The following is a 23,753-nucleotide window of genomic DNA, read 5'->3' on the forward strand; positions in this document are numbered from 1 at the left end:
ACCAGTGATATTTATGTTTGCCGTTAACATTTGTTGCGTACTGCAAAACATTTCAGGTTTATTACACAGCCAGGCGTGCGTTGAAAGTGATATTGCCGGAAGTTCAGGCAGGTTAAACGGGCCTTAATTGTTACATCGGAGAAGGTACTATGAAAAAAGGACGGTAGGAAGAAAAAAGGTATAAACTTGACGCGTTTCTACGCGTTATGTAGATCTAGCGGTACGTGCGGGCGCACAAACGAATCACTCACGTTTCCTGTAAATTGCGGATTCATGGTTTATCGGCGCACAGCCGAAACGTTTTACTGCTCGGCGATGCGCGATAACGCCGTGCTGACAGCGGAATGTCCCGACCAAAATGAATCCAGCGAGTACACGCGAGACGCATATGCGGGAAACGTATTCCCCTGTGTTTTGTTTTTCGCGGCCGTGCCTGGAATATCGGATATAGCCAGTGGCGTAGGGCAAAAGGAGACCAACGTGCCTGGAGAATTTGCGCTGCACCCCCAGAAACAGCAGAAACGTCTCTGCTGACAGTGTACCGGCGCGTTCGTTATCGTGACATTCCTACTAATGTAACTGTGTAACCTACGACGTATGAAGATAGACGGGTATGCATGCCGTGTTAAATATTCTTTCTGCGGGCATGCCGTTGCAGCGTACCGTGTTAAATATTCTTGCATATTCCGTAGACACGTTGCGACGACACGCACGCATGTTACTCTTAATACAACGTTATGGAGAAACGACGCTCCGCGATTTTATCTTCATTGAATGTAATGGTCTAAATGCTGCAAGAATCTTTGTTCTTTTTACTTCTATACAGACATAAATAGATTTCTTTCGGAGGATCCATTTTCCATAAAAGAGGACGATTTCTCCACGATACTTTGACTAGATTGAAGGTACGGATCAAACTAACAAACGGATACGTCTGCTCTGTTTTTGTAGATTAATATTCAAACTGTAACAAAAAGATGTAAATATTAAATATATCGTATGGCAGTAAACCGTAACAGTAATTATTATTTATTCTTCACAAAGTGCTCAAAATATATTATTATGTGATTACTGTTCAACTCAATCACATTGACAAATTCCAGCATTATGAACATTTATACAGCTATTCTTTCACTGCAGAAATTGATTACATTCTTTTTGCACAACGGAAATTATTTTGGTAATTATCTAGAAATTCAGTCTCCTTACTTGGGTATTCTTGAAATATATTGTCAAGGTCATCATTCTGAACAATTTTTTTTTGTAACAACCGCTCAGCTTTGCTTTTCAAGTTATAAAACAATTTGTGTTTGATATTACATACTATTATTTAACGATTTATTTTATAATTTTTTGTCCTGTAAACAATTTTTGAGTGACGGTAGATATATTGATACTTATATATTGATATTTTTGAGCAATTGAAGATCAGAATAAAATGCAACATACCACATATTAATCGATTCATAGGAAATTATTTTACACTATTCTACCCTAAGTCATAACCCACTGGTTTTTCTTTGTTATTTACATGATATTAAAATGCGGCCACCTATGAAATGTAATCGTAATCTACATTCAATTGAAAATATTTTGGAAATTAAGTTCAAGCGGCGGTTATTTGTATAAGAAAAAATTGTTCAAAATGATGATCTTGACAACTTATTTTAGGAGTACCGAAATCGGCAAGAGCCGACGAAGACGAAACTCCTAAATAATTATTTTTTATACATGAATTTCTTTATTTCTAGTGGAAATAAATTTAATTGTAATAAAAACAAAGATCAATGTAGGTACACAAAATATTTTTGACTTACTTTTTGGAATAAAAGCGCTAACACGTCATTGGAAACGAATATTTTCAATTTATGTACTCTGTATATTAAATATTACTGCATATGTATTCTAGATTTTGATTACTACTCTATCTGACTACACGAATTATAAACAATTTCCTGTTATTAATTACACCAAGGATAATTATGAAAATTTATTGAATTAAATTTGCATATGGAAAACAATTTAAATACCAAAAGACGTAACTGATACATATCTAACATCTAAAAAGGGAAAAGAACGGAGAAAATTCTCTTGTATATCATTGAAGTCGTGCTTTAAAATTTCGTTATTTTATTTACATTTCAATAATTAATTTAAGCCATATCCCTTTATTAACCGATACGCTATTTATCAAAGCACCAATAGATTCCAAATCAAAATCTCCGATTGTGATATAAGACAGGTGCTCATTAGTAATAAATCAATGAGATATTAATAATATACATTATATCGATAAATTATAGTTTCGGTCCTCACTGTTTTAATACAAAAGAAATTAATATATACGTATTAAATTATACGTATTTCAAAGTGTACATGTCAGTGGGGCATTAAAAATATACTGTCATTTATCATGGAACACACCACCGTCTAGCGAAATATAAATTACAATTTCCCTCCTAACCGGATTTACAGTATTTTGTTTGATTCACACGTAGTGGTCATTAATTTAATATCCAATTAAGCTTGTACTGGTTTCATTGAACGCGTACCGTGACCCATTAAGTGTAATTGCCTGATATTTATTTGAACGATATTGACAAATGCTCACGAATTTAGAAAGTACGATATGAATAATGTTAAATTGCCTTTGTTAGCAATAGTTTCATTTTTACATGCCTTCAAGAAAGTATCAATATAGAAAATATTCTATTCTCTCTTGATCATTGATAATGAACGGTAATTATACAGTATTTTCAGTTAATCATTGATTATGAACGGTATTTAAGAATGTGTATGTATATATAAATATCTAGGATAGGTATCTACACTTAGAAATATCTATTTTAAAAGATATCGCAAAAGGATATAATAGCTAAAGAAAAACGCAAAAAATATCTATTTATGATCTTGTTCCACTTACGAATATTTCCTACTTTTATGATAAAAAGATATACAATCTCCCAGGTAAGAAACTACTGTAATTTTATTGCCTGACAAGAAAGTCGAATGATTGTTTCACGATTGTTTTGAAATTTATTGGCATACACACCTCTCGTTAACGAATACTAATAAACTTTCCGTTTCTCAATAATCAACCCATAAATTAGAAATGAAAATTATAGCAGAACCATGACGAAGTAAAAAACAAGTGGGTCGGCTCTATCTAACACTGATAATTGCATTGTCGCATTAATATCTACGTATCTAACATAATGCAGTTTCGAGTCTGAAGACAAACGATCCAATCTGTTAAGAGTGTGCCACCCCTTGATGTGTACGCTTTCAAACCACAGTTATAATATATTCCCCGAGGTCAAAATTTATTATCCACTAAAATACCTGTATTGCTGCAAGAAAGCGGCTGTTGACTAGAAAAAGCCACTGTTATTAATTCGCATTAACTTAATAGCTATAAGAGAGAAAAGGAGAGGGCGAAGGAAGAGGGGCGGGAGGAAAGAGGAGTGTAGACAGAAAGAGAGAGAGTGCGAGGCCGTAGGGGGGAATAAGGTCACGCCAGAAAGTGAGTAATGAAGGCGGTTTATCTCCGAGGAGTAACTAGCGGTGTTCGTGTAATGGGGGCATTCATCAACGCGATCTCACATCGCCTTTCCGTTCGCGTTTCAGAGTCTCATGACGATTTGCACTACGAACGGACGGTGAGAAACGGAGCTGAAACGATTTCTTTCTGCGCGCGTCTTGGAAAACCCGTTGCCACTTTGCCACGTAAGATTAATGTCGTCGAAGCGGAGTTTTCGGCACCATTAATTTTTCTGGCACATTTATTAATTTTCCGTACTCGGCAGTCGTTCAGCACAGAGTTTAAGATCTTGACGTTAAGCTGACGAGCAATCGTCTTTCTTATTCCTATTTCCTTTTGCATCTTTCTTTCAACGTTTTTTTATTCCAACACACGTATAGTCATAAGATTGGATCATGTACTGTGTGATATACGATTACAATTAAAAGTTACATTATTTCTTCAAAATTTATCGTAGGTAATGAAATAAGAAAGTTTATAATTTTGCTTAATTTATCTTTCTTACATATTCGTTATCACTTAATCGTTTTTTATTCTATTGTAATCGTGTGTTTAAACGGTTCAAATTTATTTTATCGATCATGCAGAATCTATGAAATTTTACGTTGTACGTTTAATCGTAGAACGCACATTGTTGTATATGATACAACGCGGCACTGCCACTATGTGACATCAGGAGGATAACGGCAACAATAACAATAACAACAACAGCGAAGCATCAACGACGAACACGATATACACGCGCTGAACACGCAACAAGCACAGCGGGCAGCCATATTATTACCGTCTTTTCGCAGTCCGCGCCTCTGTAATTATGATTTTATTTTTATGGACATAAATTATACAGGCTGCCTAGCTGTGTCATTATACGGCATTTTAATTCAAGGTTGTAGACATAATGGTAACCCGCACCACGGACTCGCTGCTCACCTGCCCAGTGAAGAGAGGAGAAGAAGGAAGAAACGTGCACGTCAGGGGTAAGGAGGGAACCTCGCTAGTGGGGAGACGGCCACTTTGCCTCTTGTTACCTGTACGCTCCTGCGTTTATTTTTCTGCTTCCTTTGCACTCTCATTTCCTTGCTTTCCGAGCTGACGATCAATCTACATAACGCTCGACCTTTTTTCAATTTGAATTATTGCTCGCGAATATGTTCTACGAAGTGGAAATACGTCATCTGCGTTCGTTTATTTTATATAAGATAAGATTGAAGTTCTACCGTTAACGGAAAAAGACTTTCTGCTTTCGCCACTGATACATCGTATTATATATATACATCTATATTATTCCACATATATAAATCTTTTATAAAATTTCAGAAAAATTCAACAAGGAGTAGCTTGCAAACAATATGTTTGTTACTTTATAATAGAACTTGGTAAAAAATTAGAATAAACATATCGTTTTCTTCTCCTATAAAATTAGTTAAAGGTAAAAAATGTTAATAATGCAAACAAATCATTGTAAACTAATTACAATATTTTACTCACGTCAAAATGGTAATAGATAACTTGTGTAATATAAAATTATACTAAATCGTGTATCTTCTAGTTTATCCAACTAAATTATGGCTTTAAGTATATATCATATGTTCGTGTTTAACACTTTAATTAATATAAGATGAACTATTTTTTAGTTTCTTTTTGTTTAATGAACGTGATGAGTATTAAATTTGCTTTATCTACATAAAGATCGGAAGGATATTTATCATACTAAAACACATAACTACATAAAGTAAAAAATAACTGAGTAAATTATGATATCTAATAGTAATCTCGCATAATACCTAAAAGAAAGTATAAATCTATTTTTAACGAAAACCAAAACACGAGTGGAAGGAAAGATGGTATCGTTTCGTATGGCCTGCATGTTTATCTCTATAATATGCGAGTTTTTTGTACTTCCGTTTCCTTGTAATTCTAACAAGCGTGATCACGGACTGATTAAATCGTGTGACGCTTTGCCCACGTACGTAATTATATAACTTTTTAGTGAACATTGATTAATTATTCTCACTCGCGTCATTAAGGGAACTTCCGTCAGAGTCACTAAAAAAGTTTGCGCAAACATTCTACTCCGTTAAATTTGTGGAATTATGAGATCTTATTTTTTAATGACATTAGCAGATATTACGAATAATCTCAGAAATTTTTCGTAATATTAATTTGCAATGGTATGAGATTACTCATAACTTATCTATATAATTCAAAATGAAAGAAATAACATTTGTAACTTATAAACGGCTTGCTTATAATACAGATTATATTATTCGTAAGTACAGAAAATTGCAAGAATTATACAAAATGTAGCAATCCGAATCCATTTTGTAAATATTTAAATACTTCGCATTTAATTTTTAACTGTACAATACATATTACGTTTTCATCGATATCCCGAACATCTCTTGCCTAAGAGTTTATTCAGCGCCATACACGTGAATGATATTCCTCAAATATTGTATGACTGTAATTTAAGTGCAATTTTAAAAGGCAGTACAGTGCTTCAAGGTCCTGGTGATTACGTAGAATAATTATGTAGCGGTCCGTTGTTACGTTATTACGGCCGCTGGAATTATACTTAATTTGTAGTCATAAGTATACCCTACTTTGGTTTACTTTTGACAGTAATTCGTACTTTCTTGGAACTGCCGCTCCTATTCTGAACAATGACGCCTCCCTAAGAATCCGGTAATTCATTTCGTACGATTGCGTCAAGAACTTTTACCGCTTGTCTCGTAGACTATAATGCTTCGAATCCTATAGGTAGAATTTGAAAACTTAACTTTATTCTTTTAATTACTAAATATCTTGAAGTATTAAATTCGGTAACGTAAGTAAATAAAAACTCAAACAAAAATATTACTTTTTTAAAGTGTTTGTAACGACGAATAGCAAAATCATACACAATAATTTGATGACATTGACATATAACTGGGTAATGAACTAGTTTTAATTACGCATTTTAGGGAAAGTATTGAATTCAGTGTCACTCTTGTTTTCCATGAATTCAGGAAAGAAACATATTATTCACATATTTGCGTCATTTTAGTGTTAAATATACTTCTCTCGTATTTACAAAATTATGAAACTATGAAACGACTTCCATTTTAAGACGATTAAAATTAGTGTACAAAACGAAAAGGTTAGCATTTATAATTTCAATTTGTTTTATAGAATTTGATCAATGATGCATCACTACTCAACAAAAATAAGACGATATTTTATTTGAAGGACGATACAATTTTGTTTCAAACAGATATGTACATATATAAATCGCTTATAACACATAAACGGTGAAATGTCACTGGAAACAAACATTAGAATGATAGATATTTTCGAAAATTCGTAAACAAATGCTGACATAAAAAAAGAAGAAAGAAAGAAAACAGAGGAAGTGGGAAGAAGAAAGAAAAGAAAATTGGCTAGAGCGACTATTATTGATAAAACTAAAGTGAAAGGGTAAGGACCAGTGACTCTTGTTCTTTCAAAAATGATCATCGATCCTGTCAGTTGAGATAGAACAAAATCGGGGGTTCGTTCGCTTTTTGTCGATGAATGGGACAAGGATCAACACGTACGGTAGTCGGTAATACTCGATGTTGCGAACGCTCGGCAGAGTGGCAAGCTGTCAGCCCGCCGCCGTGCTGTCAGTCTCCTGTCTGGTTGCTGTCTATCTGTCATTCACTCACTCAACCCACTCATTCGGACAACCCATCTCCCGGACTTTTTTGGCGTTCTCCTACCTCTTTTTTTTAATCTCTCTTTTTCGTGACTGATGTTCAAACTCGTTGGCCCCGTTACAACGCCGCCCGTACGCATCTGCCTGCGAAAATATTTTTTCGGCTCGTGCTAAGCCAACCTCCAACGATATCCAGCCGCGTTGTCCTGCGAAAAATTCATTCCAGATGCGCGACGCACTCACTGTGGTCCGAAATTGTTTTCGCTACTCTGCCAAACCAATAATCATCCTGTCATATTAATTAGCATTGAATATTTTTAAAAGATCAATAAGATGAAATAAAATCGGTCACAAAATTGTAAAAGATTTTCAGGATTTAGTATTTAAACGAATTAATCGAATTTTTCGTTCCTTATTCATTTATTTGTAGTTCGTATCAAAAAAAAAAAAAAAACGGGATCATTTTCGTTAAAGTAAGAGTTGGAGTTTTTATCAAAAGAGATCAAGGAGAACAGATGTAATTAAATTAAACAGTTAACACTTCCTAATTCTGATCCTGATTTAGTTGATACTACGTCCGTAATTCTTGCCGATTTTTAGGTTATACAAGTCATTTGAATGTAATTATTTTTCAATTTAGAACATATGAAGGCACAATAACATATGAATTAATATCGTAATTACATTTCTCAATATTTATTGCAGTGGTAAATGTATCTGGACGTTCGTCATCATCGATTACGTAAATTAAACGGAAAACGGAACTGGCTTTTGTCTAGCAGGAAGAAATATGAAAATTTTGCGACACAATGCAACGATACACAGAATCTCGACCCCTTCACACACTTACAGACGGTTTGGATATAAATCACGCGGATTTACGGCCTCAGTTAAAAAGGGTAACGCAATATTTATAGTCATCTCGCACAGTTACATATAACAAATTGAACTTTTATATAAACGCGCTCACGTCCAAAGGCCTTATGGCAGGCACAGATTTTAATTATCGATATCGATTTATTGCCAATACATATTAATGCAGCAGCAAGCTACCTCACATACGGGTGTTTATTCATATTGATGGAACCAGATTGAAACATAAACCGGATATGCAAACAACTACAGGTTTAATCGTTCGATAGTGCTCGATAAAAAAAGTAATTTTACACACGAATTGACGCAAAAATTATTATTCTACATCATTCGCTTTCTACTTATTATTAAATTATTCCAAACCAAGTATACACAATATGAGATTGTGGAATTCCAGAAAAACAAAAAATACTGATAATTGGTTTCGCGAGGAAATAATTAAATTTGCTTGATATTTGAATATATAAATCAATATGCAAATATACATTTGTGCTCTTTGTGAAACTCTAAAGTGAGAGTAAAAGATACGAAGAAAATTATATTCAATGAGATAAAAACATATTATAAGAAAAGGCATAACCATAAAATCGTACACAATGTATCATATTACATATCATAAAAACAATATTGAAAGAACGAAAACCAATAAATCACTATAAATAATTATTTTATTAGGAATATCTTCGTTTAACCAAATCTTCTTTCAACAAAAGTCTGTACTTTTTTATTATATTTGTACTATGTTATTATATTTCTAATAACAGTGTTGGGAGCATGTTATAGAAGAGGTAATGAGTTTCAGCTTGGTACTGTACAAATTCGTAATTGTATAAAACAGGAAATCTCAGGCGCGTTAATTAATCTCTTGTTTAATTAACCAACGCGGATGGAGGTATCTAACAATGAGAGCAGTAAGTCATTTCAGCACAAGGAAAATCATGTAGCGAAACTGAATTATACCAATTTACACACGCGAAATAGTCATTAAAACATGATCCGGATGTTGAATGCACAGGACTGAAAAATACATGTATTGTAGATAATAAAACACGGTGCATTTGAGGACATTGACGAAGTCTCAATGATAGCTGGAAACAGACGCTACAAAGAAAAAGATACGAAGAAGCGGAACTCGTAACGACTAACGATTCCGTCCATTTTCTTTTATAACCTTCATTACAGCACAAAAATCAACCATTTTCAGTGCCTGCTGAATCTTTGACACGTACTTACACGACAAACTGTTTATCTTTAGATTGTTTCTTACTTCTCTCTTTGTACATGATATTAAATAGAACTTAAGAGGTTTAATTTATGTCTCGTATATTATTACTTGATAATGGTTATTATCTTTGTTTTCGATGCTGTAGCTATGTTTATTACCACCGTTATAAATGACATAAAATAACATAAAGCAAACTATATTAAAGTAGACGTAAAGTTGACATAATTTTTGTATAAGGGGCAAATGACGCAATCTTTGATTAGATTGCTTCATGAGTTTCATCAGTTTTGAAAAAAAAGTTTAATTATCTATAATTTGTTTACCTAATTATCGTACTCGTAATTAGATCTACGCATATAAATAAAAAAAAATCCGTATACAAAATGTCAATAAAAAGTATCTACATAAGAAAATAGATTTTCATTAATTTTATTAATGTAGAATGAGGAAATACTCCACAGGAATATGCAATTATTATAAAAGAGAAATCGTTCATAAAATTTAATGACTTACATCATAACATTGGAATAATCATACACAAAACATTTGTCTATCTACAAATTAAATAACTTACAGTCCCAAGTAAAAATTGTTAAACATAAAGTTTGATAGAATAATGATCGCTAGATTAATATTATGTTAAAATTTAGTAGAATAATTAAATCTGACTGTAGTTCTTAATGGCCTAGGCGTTGAGTACACTAATTTTTTTGTAAGATTTGACAGAATTATTTATCAGTCTTGCGTAATTATCAGTTTTAACGAGTTCATATTTTTCAGAAATGCTTCATAACCTCTTTCTTGTTTCTGCCAAAAAATGTTTTATTGAATCTTCTGTTAAATATTTGAAAACTGATTAAGAATAGAGTTTATACATTTGGAAACATAATACTATTTTCCTTTTCCTACTATTTGTATAATAGTGTCATATACCCCTATTAAAGTTTCTTCCATTTCTTCTTTCAAATAACTGAATTGAATGATTTAAAAAATTCAATATACAACAAACGAAAAGAGAATATTTATTACATATTTAGATCAATAGTATACGTATAGTAAATGCTTTCAGCTGCAATAAAGGAAGCAGACATGGCAGAGTAAATCAGTGAGAGATCGCGAAATACATACCACCATCGCTGCAACAGGGCGTGAAAAGAGCTTTACCAAATCTCTGGCAGAATTCCCAAGGAAGTCTGAAGGAGAATGATCCGTAGTAGTACAACCTTGAAAGCAGTAAAGTGGTCGAGTAATACCAAGAAAGTAAAATAACTACTTAGTTGAGTAATAAATCGATTTTCGCAAAGGACAAAATTAATTTTATGTTTTTAGTCAATGTAATAACTTTATTTGAATAATATTTGATTAAAGATAATTTGAAATAACATAGAATCTTCATATATCGAAAATTAATAAATTGTTCGGAAATAATTAATTATGATACAAACTATTGTTTTATATTGTTATTGATATTAAAAAGTACATAATTATTAAAATAAATTAACAGTTTCTGTATGTGTGAAACATATCGTATATTGTTGATTTTTAAGCTTGCTTAAAAAGCTGATATCTATGGTAATACATGGATTATTATCTTAGCTTGAATAGATATGAAATTGATATTGACTAATATGGAATATACCTACATATTTATCGTTGGACGCATTATTGTGATGTTGCTCAAAATAGAAAATGGATGTCCTCTATGAACCGAAAGGCAAGCATTGACTGTCAAGAAGTCAAGTGCAGACACTTTCGGCATACTTATACGGTAGGATGCAGCGAATCCCTTCGAAGTGCCATCAATTTCTCGGTTTCCCGGTAGCTAGGTAGACGAACTCGGCTGAGTAAATCGCAGCGTATCATCGTCTCTGCAACAGGGCGTGAAAGGGGCTTTACCGAATCTCTGGCAGCATTCCCGGAAAAGTCTGAAGGAAAAAGGCTCGCGGAAGGACGCGGCAGCGGGTGAGGCGAGTGAACAGAAGCAAAGGAAGGAAGATGACTGCTCGGTTGAGTAATGGATCAATTTATTTGCTGGCTGTAGGTACCTACCGGGGGTAGTAGATACGTATATAGGCGGCGTATAACAGGCCAGAGAAATGGCTACGTTGGATCCCCCGTGTGTCGGGTAGAAAGATGTGCTGCGGGATGCGGGCCGCTAGGAGACGATTTTCCTATCTCTTTCCGACCCTCACTTCTCAGCATCTTCTTCTTCCGTTCCTACTGCCGTCACCTTTTCCTCTCGCCCCTCTACCACCTATTCCTTCTCTTCGTCTTCTTTCTCCAACGCGTTGCTCAGCAGTCTCTTTCGCCAAGAAGATCGTATTTATTTCCACGGTGGTGAGAATGGATAGCGTTCCCGTGATCTATGTCTCGGCGCAGACACATCTCATTTACTCTGCGAAGCATAATTCCTTAACACTTTTTTGGGGAAAAGCGCTCATATATCTTGGTTACGCCACCAAGTCACGCGAACTCCAACGCCTGGCACACTCGTACCAGCAATTCCGACTCTTGCTGTATCTTTCTCCGATATTTTATATTCGCCGTTCCTCTTTGGATTTGCTCGGCTCTCGGTTTGATTTAGGCTTTACGCTGTACCGTTTTGGAACCACCGTTTCGTTGTTCCTTAGCGGCTAGAACGAACTGTGGCACCGTTAAAAGGTGTAACGCTTGTCATCCCATGATCTTTTTACCGTAACGTCGCTCTTTTGTCTCTCGAGATACATTAACCATACATTATGCTTAATATAAATATCCAATATCCGATTTCGATATTTCTTGCTTGATCCAATGATTCATGGCTTACCCAGTTTCTGTACGCTGTTCACAAATAAGGAATCTCACAGATAAAGTGACACGCGATACGTTATATTCATGAACAGGTTTTCGTGTTTATAGTTGCAATCTTCCTTTTCCATGTACTAAGATAAATGGCTGTTTCTGATATCGATATATAATTTGCGTAACCAGGAAGCTGATGCACGATATTCGTGCGAAAACCCGTATACATATTAAACTCGTTGACATATATCGTTTCGTAATACATAATGGAAAAAATGGAAAAATCATTTATCATATAAGAAATTTTTACCGCAATTTTATTCATTGTGTTTGAAAGAATTTGTTTCTATTCTAAATGGTGTTTTTAAATTTTCGTATGACTATAAAATATTCTAGCGCTAAATAGCGTAGTATACAAAATAATAACTTTTATTTGCCAAAACGAATATAAAAATTACTTCTTTAAACACTTACTGAAAATTAACATGAATCCTCTGCTTTGCATATAAAGTACCTACTATAATCTTAAGGCATCATACGGGATTTGCAAATTACAATTAGTTATATGGTAAATTTGTCGCATTAAGCTGACCATGATTGCTATTTAACTGCCAAGCATGACTATTCATTTTTTTAATTGCAAACATTCGTGCATAAAGTGCAAAATGTGACGATTCATATACAGATATTAAAAAAACTTTCTTCAACGTTTTGTAATAGTCTAACTGCGTTTCCAATGAAATCATATGCACCGTATTAAAAATAAATAATTACAACTAAATGCCAAGCCAATCAACTTTTTGTTGATTATAAGTAGTAGCAAATAATACGTGTGGGTACGGAGTTCCTAATTAAGAATCATATGTGTAAGTAGCAATAAGAGAATTATAATTGTCAACACAAAAATGTACAATAAAAATACGTATTTTTTAGCAATTAATAATACAATATTCATATAAAGATAACAAAATTTATTAAATATAAAAATTGACAATTTTTTCAGTAGAATATTGTTATAGTATGCGAAGATAATAAAAAAGTAGCGCTCTTCTTTTATATCTCTTATCTAAATCGCACATTTAAAGTTACAATAATATACCAAATAGGTATATTATTAATCTGTCAATTTAATGTAGCGATAAAGTAAATAATTGCAAAATGATGTTTGTCGAAATGTCCGGGCAAATTCGTTACACGGAATTTCGAACACAAGAATTAATTTCAAAAGGGTTGATAATACATACTCGTTTTACGGCTTGAAATAATATCAGATACGAAGCATATATAAATCGTTCTGTGGAGAACGGCAAACAAGTGTCGAATTAGAAGGTTGTCGATTGGCGGACGCCGCAGGTGGATATTTATACAGCATCAGAAGTACCTGTATCGCAATCATTAATAAATAACGGCATTATGCAAATGAGCAATTTGTCTCTGGGCGGTAGGGCCGCACGAGCCTTCTCCGGTGTAGTCATTTTAAATATAAAATGAAAGTACAAACGTAACGCATGGCAATTTATTTTGGCCGACTGTCACGGTGCGGTAGAGCGGTGGCTCACATTTATAATGAGAAGACAAATGATGCGTTACGATGTGTCCGCATGCCTGTACAAGCACGTATGAGCGCAATGATGACCGACCATTAATTTATCGCACGGCGCAACACGACGAAACTAGGGCTCCCGTCAACGAGTTTTTCGTGTTGATGCCATTTTCGTTGTACCTTTTCTCGTTGTACGTGTTTTATTACACGCCTAAATGGAGACACCGAACCTTTCTCTTTCTCCATCTACACAACATCAGATTATCGTTCGACTCTCGCGAGTTTCATTATTCCCTTTTTCCTTTTTGTTCCTTCGATATTTATTAATGAACACCAATTTGTATGAGTTTCAAATGAATTTACACTCTATCGATAGAAGAGCTTTATCATTCTTTGAGTCCTGCAATCATTACACCTCAGCTACCTACTTGTAAATATCTTATTATGCATTTTCAATGCTGTAATGCAAATTGTTTATAAGGAAAATTAAATGCGTATTTAATTTGTTTGCTAGTTAAATGGATTAATTAGACAAATGTAAATACTAGATGCAAGGACAGGTAGTGTCACGATCACCGCAGCAGAATTCTACGCTTTTAAATTAATAGAAATCTGTTTAAAAAGTTGTAGCAAAATTGTTCTTGACATTAAAATTCAAGATCCAATTTGTTTGCTTGCATTCTATTTTACTCATCACGAAGACCAAACTTGTCAAAGGAACTATGAGTTGTAATTCTATCATTCTCCTCAAATGGTGTTAAAGTTCTATTGCCTTTTACATTGACATTATGTATTTGCAATATGTTTACATTTTGTAGCCAGATGAAAAGTAAATACCATGATATTAATGAGAACGCAGCAAATTATTCCTTAGCACACGAGGTAGTTTACCCCAAATACAATAATGAAGCAATTAACTTCATGATTTCAAAATATTACAAAATTACTTACTATATGGTGTAACTTTCCAAACAAAAATTGAACGGCATCGAAGATACGACTTGATGCCATTAGATTTTTTGCAAGTGGATACGTAGAATACTCACTAAATAAAATATGTTTTTTAAAAATAGAATCACATTTCCTTATATGTTCATCTCATTATTCCATACAGAAAAATATCAAGTCGTCCATGCCAAAAGAGAATTGATTCAGGAGAAACTTTAATTGATATTTTAATAAATTATGGTTTTGAAGCAACACAACAAAAATAATGAACGAATCCTCTGATCTAGTGTTTTGATATGACTAACATATTTAATATTATTATGAATAAGTAATTGTTATACATAGGATGTCTCAAGTCTTTCTCGTTAAACCGTGTTAACATATCCTATAAATAAAAACAAAAAAGAAAATATTGTGTAAGTATGCAAGTTCATAAATGCCTTATTGTATATTATTAAAATAATATATATTATATATAAATATAGTATGTATATAATATATATAAATAATACTATATATATTATTAAAAAGTTATAATAGGAAAAGTAATATACTCCGAGATAGTAATATACTCCTTTTTCATTCGATACATCATGGAAATAGATTAATCACGCTCACTCTAATGTTATTTCAGAATTTTTACGAACACTGATTGATATCGATAAAATGTTGAATCTATCGGACTATGTTTGATGTTCTACCATTCCAGTGGCCGTACTCTTTAATCCTACAGTGTGTACCTTGGACCTGGCAGGCCTATTTCCCTTTCTCCTCAGTGTAATTATTATTTCATCAGCTTTCATGTGGAAAATAATCATCAAGATTCAAAGATGTGTATATTTGTATTAATATTAACAATTCAAAGTACTGTAGTAAAAGGGTGTAATTAAAGAAATGTATATTTGACAACATAAAACATAGGGGCATAGGCCTGTTAAGCTCAACGTGTGTCCTGTAGGGTTAATCCTCGCTCGCCACGTCAAAAGTTTTCTTATATAATGCCCTAGAAGTAAAAATTCAGTGTCACAATATATGATTTTGTGGCCCCAAAAATTGCTCTTTAATGACTTATGATGACAAAACATATAATTAGTTAACCATTGTATCGGTTGAAATACTACTTCGTTATTATTTCCTATTTCTACTGATGCGATTTCATAGATCATTTATGCAGCTATATTTAATATAATATTCTTTGCTGTTCCTACTTGTAGATTATGTTGGCATCGTTTGGTATATAAATCCTGAGTCTTCCTACATATGTAATCTGAAATACAATTTTTGTATTTTTTATTTTTGTATTTGTATATCTTTTTTCAATGCTAAGAAATTATAATTGTTGAATCCGTAAGAATTTTATGATAATTTATAATAAATTGCAAAATATGATTAATATGCAAAAGTATTGTATTATGAAAACATAAAGATTATTATTGTTGGGCATAATACCATACCACAGATTCCTCAAAACTGCTTTTATATTACTCAATTGCTTTTATATTACTAAGTCATTCTTGGTAATAGCAACACACCAATGTAGTTGTTGCATGTCTAATTATTGTAATATATTCATACTGAAATTTCTATCTCTTTAGATATAGGTATTTTTAATCAGTAACAGGCATTTCTAATTAATAGTAATAAAATTTCCAATCGGAAAAACCGCCATGTTACGAGGATAAATGTTTACGAAAGATTTTGTAACACGTATGACGCATAGCACGAAATGAGTGATGGAGCCACGAGGTTTTCGTCGTGATACCATCGACACTATCTGTCCACGACAACTATATCAAACAATAATGGTAAATAACGTTCGATAAATCTCTTTGTGACATTTTCACCATTAATGGCCATATGTAATACATCAATGTTGGCAAGAACAAATACACTGTATCTAGAAGAGTATTGTTTAAAAAATAAAATTCTGTCAAGGTATCTATTGTGAAATCAATTAGGTTTTTAACAGTAGTAATCTTTCATAATTTATAATTAATATAGCTTCTATTTCTTATCTTTAGTAATTACTATAGCATCTAATATTAATTACATGCTTCTGTGAATTTTGAAATCATAGTTTTAGGAACAGTAAAAGTTGTCAATGAAAATATTACAAATAATGCTTCGAATTACTATATCCAATTTATTTACGTTCTTAAATATTTGTACAAATATTAATTCGCAATGTTACATTTGGTTCAAAGATATTTATGGATTGTTACATGAAAACTCTTTTTATAAAATTTAGGATATGGTATGCATATGAATAAGCAACAATAAATGGCAGTATGCACATTTTATTATGTTAAATTTTGAGGATTTTGTAAGCTTTATTTTTTTATTGTATTGTGTTTATTGTTTCTAAATATTATAATTAAATGTTATAAATATATTGTGTCTAAATTTCTAAATTCCTATTAATTAACATATAACTTGTGTATAAATATCTACATATAATTAAAAACTACACTGATTATTGTTCATAATTCGATATCATAATAATTATGTAAGTTGTATTAATTTTATACGTGTACATTTGCAATTCTATAATGAAATCGTTTTCTTGAGGAAACATTAAAAAGACAGAGAGGTACATGTGTTTGATATATACGCAGATAAAATAAAATTAAATAGACCTTGAACGAAGTTGAATATTCCTACGAGTAATATTGAAAAATTAGTTTTTCAAAGCAAGGTATCCGTTATATGTATGAACTGGATTAGACCTTGTATATACATGTATCTGTTTCATGAAGCAACTTGTATGCAGGTCTAACCTGGCACATTATTCCAGACTGTAGATTAGTTGTTACCCAGAGTTTAGCACTAACTTCATGCGTGTGATAATCTCCAGCTTATACTACAAACCACGTACGATATGATGTAACGTAGTTTACAGAAATATGTGAAGGTTATTTCATTTACGAATCGTATTTGTAAAAGTGTGTTATATGATGTTATTAGAAATGAACATACAACTTGAACATCTTATATATGCACTACCGTCTAATATGATTTTATCTTCGTTTTTACGTTATAATACCATCTAATTATTTATGCATATATATTTTCCTTTCTATTATAATGATTTATAAACAAAAGAAACAATTCTGTTTTCCTCTATGCGATTATTTTATTTGTTTTGCATGCGACTATTGAAACTGTTCCTTTTTGTATTTAATTTATTGATATAACAATATAAATTACAATAACATATATATGAGTATTACAATAACCCCAATCACGATAAATAATAACAAATTCACAGAAGGAATTCTTCGCGTTTTAACTTTTTGATCACAAAGAAGAATAGAATTCTAATAATATAAAGGAATTATGGTGAAAATAATGAACATTATGTAATGTTTCTCGATCTTTATCTTTCCGTTAAATGTATTCCTTGTGCAATTATGTTAGTACGAATGAATCGACGTCACGGAAGCCAGTGATTAATAGTAGTTAATAACAGGTTATTTTAAAATTTATTCATAATTCCTGTCATGGTTGGCAGCATAAATGTATGATGATCTATTTATTTATAGTATACGAGAAAACTGGTGTGCTTAATGAAGATTTTCAAGAGAAAAAAACAATTGTGGAAATGAATTACTGCTTTTAGCACATATCGGGCAGATATATCATTATGAGTCATGTAATACAAGACAAGCTATCTTTTCAGAATTAATAGAGTGTAAAATATAAGACACGTCACATAAAATATTTTACAACAATACAAAATGATAATAGCAAATAACAAGCTGCAAAGACAGGTTTTAATTAAAGATACTATATGCTATACCGTATATATGTAATATACTTGCGAACATGTAATTAAGTATTTCCTCCTTACATTTGAAGCAACAACAAAACATCACTCTACACTACTGCATGTAAATTTTTATTATTTCGACATAATGCAAACATTTCTAATTAAATATTTATACAGAACGAAAAAAGATGATTTTATCATTGATCACCAATTCAAGCCTTGCAATTACGTTACTGGTTTTAACTTGTCGATGTTCGTAATATCTTAATATCTCTTAAGTATCAAATATTGCGTAATATGTAGAGTATCTAAATTTATGGAAAAAGTTAAAATATAGAAATATGTAGGTGTCTTCTTCAGCATGTAACAAAGGAAATCGGAAAGTCCCGTGCCATTTTATACATAGTTAGGAATTTTGTTTTCAAACAAGCATCGGAAACGCGATTTAATTCAAGTTTGCAACATAAATATGACTATTTCTTGTAATTTGAAAAATATTCAAGAAAGAAAAAGAACATAGAAACAGAAAAAATCAAATCTACACCGATTACCTTGCCTTTCATGTGTTTAACTTATCGCTATCATGGAATACCTTATCGTTGGTTATAAAACTAGAGTTACTTACCATCTGACATATAATTATCGCTTTGTAACGCCTCTATGCTGCGAGTAACGATTTCATGTAGATCATATTTTCAATCTTTACGTGAACAAGCGAACATAAATTATTGTTACCTTAATGGACAGAATACATTGTTAATTCCACACGTATCATAGTAATTGCTGCCTTGTTAATAATGTAAGATATCGCAATGTATTCTTTATATAATGTTATACAGCTATATCAAAATATATTGTGAAGAACCATCTGCACTGATTTTACAAATTAATTGGCGCAGATAAAATTTACCTTTATGTCAATCGATCATATATTTTTTTAATCCTTTAAAGCTGATAAATGGAAAAAGACGTTAAATCGATGGCTTGATACAAAATATCACTTTATATTTATTTATGAATAGAGTCTATAATTCAATGAATGATATATGTACATATTTGCAAGAATATTCGCTCACTGCCTTTCCTATTGCAACAGATGCTCGAAGATATTGTGCTAGATAAACTTGAATTCATTTTAAGAAATATCGATCACTATTATATCATTTCCAAAGTTCAACTCCACAACTGGAATTTTACACATCGTATAATAAAAATAAAGAAATGATATAGAAAATCAGGATTTAATGTAAAGAGATTGCATCGACAATGTGTAGGTTCTTTCTTTACTTTCAATCATTTCACTAAGTAAATATATACATGATAATTATTATACCTTAAATGATTCAATTGATACAAACGTTGAATAAAAATACGGTATGATTACCTTTATTTTAAGTTTCAAAATTCACTATATTGTTCCTCTTGACTCTATTTAGTTATGTATCATTTACATACAATTTTTAATACGATATCATTATTTTGATTATATTTTCGTTTATATGTATGTTGCTTTAAAATATTTATAGAACTAAAAAAATATAAATTTTACAGATTATCAATTTGTTGAATATACAGTATAAAGTAACGTAGAATTAAAACGGCATTTTCTACAAAATTATAATAATATTTATAAATGTGTAAGTAATTATACAAGTTTCATCATACCTGATACATTGGTATTTTGCATATTTTAATGGAGGACAAACACGAGGAAAGAATGGTTTGCATCTAGTAATCGAATAAACATTTAATTTCTATATGCCGAAAGTGGTAAATCTCAAATGATGTAGTATCATTGGCGATGCGTGACGCATAGAAATCAATCGTGAGTGATTTAGATGAATTTTATACCGACGTCAAACATTTATTTCACGTGTGTCGAGCATAATAATTAATTGCTCCAATCGACATGCATTAAGAAACCGTGGTATTGAACCGCTCATTAAGTATGCATCGTCCGACGTTTCCCTCTAAGGAACTGTGCACCTTCTGACGGTAACGGTTGCCAACGCTGCAGAACTGCTGGATTGCATGTACTGAAAGGTTACCGGCAATAAAATACTCCGTGTCTAAAGGCTATTAATGTCTCGGTGCAACGCCAAGCATCGTTTCCATCGACACTTTATTTCTATGCGTACTCGCGTCAAAGAACTGAGGCCTTTCTACCGTAGTCTTGTAGCATTAGTCACTGACTGATTGCCGGTTTTACGGGGAAGCATTTCAAAACCCTGCGGGAAATAACCTGTGTAGAAATATTCTGCACGCTTTCTTACAGTCTCACCACTCTACAGTATTCTCATTAACGCATAAGAAATTAACATTTTTCAAGTTTCAACATTTTTTCCTCTCAACAACTAGCAACTTCTGCTAACCAATACACTGTAAGTGAAACAGAATGTAAAGAATATGAAATAAGTCAAAGAGAATATGAAGCAGACTACAATTTGAAATTTGTACGGAATTTCAATTTTAATGAACTAATGCTGACATATATGTTAAGAGTATACATATAACAATTTTTAAACTTATAGATGCTATTGTCAGTAGAAATATGACGTTGTTAAACTCAAATTTCACCTAACTACAATAATGTAAATAGATATAAACAGCATAATATGTATTAGGGGTCGTTGAAATGATCTAAATATTCTCTATTCTACCAGTAATAAAACAGTACGACAGGCAATTTAAAAACATGTAAGTGACCGTGAAATCTTCGAAAATTCTTCACCTCCACAAAAATTATTACTACCATATTATGGACCCTCCGATTACAACATTCGCAAGTAAAATTTCTCTATATCTCTGAGAATAACAGAAATATTCAAGATAAAAGCTAATACCCCAATCGGTATACATATACAAGCGAGTAGAATATTCCTCAAGACTATAGAATATTATTTAAGACTTACAGCTGATATATATCTGTATCTTCAATATGCATTATTTGTGAAAATACTACTAATTTCGATAGTATAACATATATATTTTAACTTTTTACTTAATATATTAAAAATTAAGAGAAACATTTGCACGATAAGTTATGGAACTGATTACATAAAATTGATCGTTTCTGAGTAAGTGCAGAAATTTCTCAAATAAAATATTAAACATTTAAAAATGTAGCCTTGGGCGGAGAAAAGACAGATTATAGAGCTCGTCGAATTTCACAACCTAGTGTTGGTGAGCAACAAACAGCTTTTTACGATGGTGTTGAGTTTTACCTACGCGTTGCATATAGTTCGTTGAGTGATTCATAAGGCGAAATGGACTCCTTTGTGGAGAAAAACAATTTCGTGTAAAACAGGGAATTAAGTACTTATCTTTACGAGCGGCCGTACAATTTTCTGAAAGAAGATACACCCGCCACCCTCAGCGGCATCTACTAGCCGAAAAAATGTATCGCGATCTCGATACTGCATTTCGACTGCATAACGTGTTTGCAGTTTGTTGGCTAAAGTTATTTTTGACGCTGGAATAGAAGCACTGAGAAAAGCGGAGACCCGATAAGGCCACAAGAAGAAACTTCAAAGATGTGTCGTGTCATTCTATCATTCTCAGGTGCATTTAGATTTTACGATGAAGCAAACGAAAAAAACGATATTTCGCGATAAGCATTATACAGGTTGCGATACATATTTGAGCCGGGTTATATCTCAAAGCCGATAAGAAACCCAAAAGAGGCTATAGAGGAAAAGGTTGAATGGTATGACAAAATCTATATTCGTAAGTGCTCACTTTTTTTTCACTACGTAACAATGCAACGGCAAGTGTAATTGCACTCTTTTATTAAATAGAAGTTTATAATAGCTGTTCTGTAGGTTCCTATTAACTATTTGATACATTTCTTAATTCTCTACAAAAATGTATTGAGGTACTTGAGTCGAAAACTGCTTGGCTCAAAACATATTTAAATTTCAATTTCATCAAATTTAGTGCATAAAAGATAAAGCAAATATGCTTGTTTCTTATATGTTTTAAGTTATCTATATACCAAAATTTTACAAATTTAAAATTGAAGTATCTTTAATACTTTTTCGTAGGAAATTGAAAAATTCATCTAATGATTAACAGAAACTTATAGAGTCCCATATAAAGAAAAGAGAGCAATTGTACTTTCCATTCTGTGCATCGTTGCATATTAAAAAAATGAATACCTGCAAAATTATAGATCTTATCATATCACTCAATTTTTCCCTCTGCAACTTTTTTCCATCTCTTAACGATTTCGAGATATAACCTTGTCCAATTACGTAACGCACCCGGTATGTGTCGATTTAAATATTTAAATATTTTACCTAATCTATAAACTAATCGATATTACCTATTCGTTCTCGTTTCATTAATATTTTACTTGCGTCATTTATATGAATTTTGTTTCGAAAATTATACGTTGAGTACTTCATAAACATAAATTCATGTCGCACCTTGTCGTGTTCTATGTCGTTTCCGTGATAATACAGAGTGACAGATGCTTGTCTATATCCAATGATTAGAAACTTAGAATTGACTATTAATTATACAGATGTCCTATCTGACTCAGTCTCCTCGATGATCTATGAATCTATTGATGAAATATCTTTCAGAAATAGTTTCAAAGAGTACACAATTTAGTATGGTTAGGGTTCTGATAGATGATCCCGTACAGCACGCTACAGACTATACGCAAATTAACTTTGTTTTCTCAACCGAAATCATATGTTCTTAATAGGATGCTAGGCCATTTATGACAAGAATCATTAATTTAAGTAATATTGTATATTCAGTATTGCAAAGTATATACTTGCATATTACTTACGTATTGCTTACATTTACATTCTTTGATATCATAATATAATAGAATTTCATTTGTCTGAATTTGTCAGGGGATAAACAGTTTATACATTACGTCATAAAATTAAAGGACTACTAAATTTTGACCGAAAAATCGTCCATATTTAAACTGCTGTAACTTCGTGAAAAAAAATCGTACGACTTTCTACTTAGGTTCATTTTAAAGGATGAAGCCTCTAGTTTAACACCTTTCAACTTAGTTTTTCCAAAGATCCTTTTCTGCTGCAATACGAAGTAGGAAACTGAAGTTACTTTCCCTCTTTTCAAGTTTTACAAATTCAAACAATTCTACGGAATTTAAAAAATTATTTTTGGGATTCGTATAAAGATGACCTTTTAAAGGGAAGTTTCCATTTTACAACGACCTCTCAAAAGTTAATGTACGATTTTTTAGCGCCATTTTATCGCACTTTAAATGAATAGTGAGTCGTGGGTATTGGAATAATACAAATATGTGCACAGTCGGGTTTGTATTTCGTATGTGGTATGTGTGTGTATGTATATTTAGTGTGTTTCTTTAGTTAGTAGATATTAAAATAATTTTATCATAAAACTTTTTTGGTA

The 23,753-nt window shown here is 32.2% G+C and overlaps 2 long non-coding RNA genes across 2 annotated transcripts; one reads left to right on the forward strand and one right to left on the reverse strand.

Moving 5' to 3' along the window:
• Window positions 1-3,630: 3,630 nt before the first annotated feature.
• On the forward strand, window positions 3,631-4,946 carry LOC126865300 (uncharacterized). The gene is made up of 3 exons (XR_007689483.1): window positions 3,631-3,659; window positions 4,165-4,349; window positions 4,428-4,946. It is a non-coding gene; the product is annotated as an uncharacterized LOC126865300 (long non-coding RNA).
• A 5,452-nt stretch (window positions 4,947-10,398) lies between these two features.
• LOC126865301 (uncharacterized) lies at window positions 10,399-12,842 on the reverse strand. Its single transcript, XR_007689484.1, has 3 exons — window positions 11,365-12,842; window positions 10,959-11,183; window positions 10,399-10,538 (listed from the first exon to the last, which is right to left on the reverse strand). It is a non-coding gene; the product is annotated as an uncharacterized LOC126865301 (long non-coding RNA).
• Between the last annotated feature and the right edge of the window lie 10,911 nt (window positions 12,843-23,753).

The sequence above is a fragment of the Bombus huntii genome, chromosome 4 (assembly GCF_024542735.1).
Source record: "Bombus huntii isolate Logan2020A chromosome 4, iyBomHunt1.1, whole genome shotgun sequence".
NCBI lineage: Eukaryota > Metazoa > Arthropoda > Insecta > Hymenoptera > Apidae > Bombus > Bombus huntii.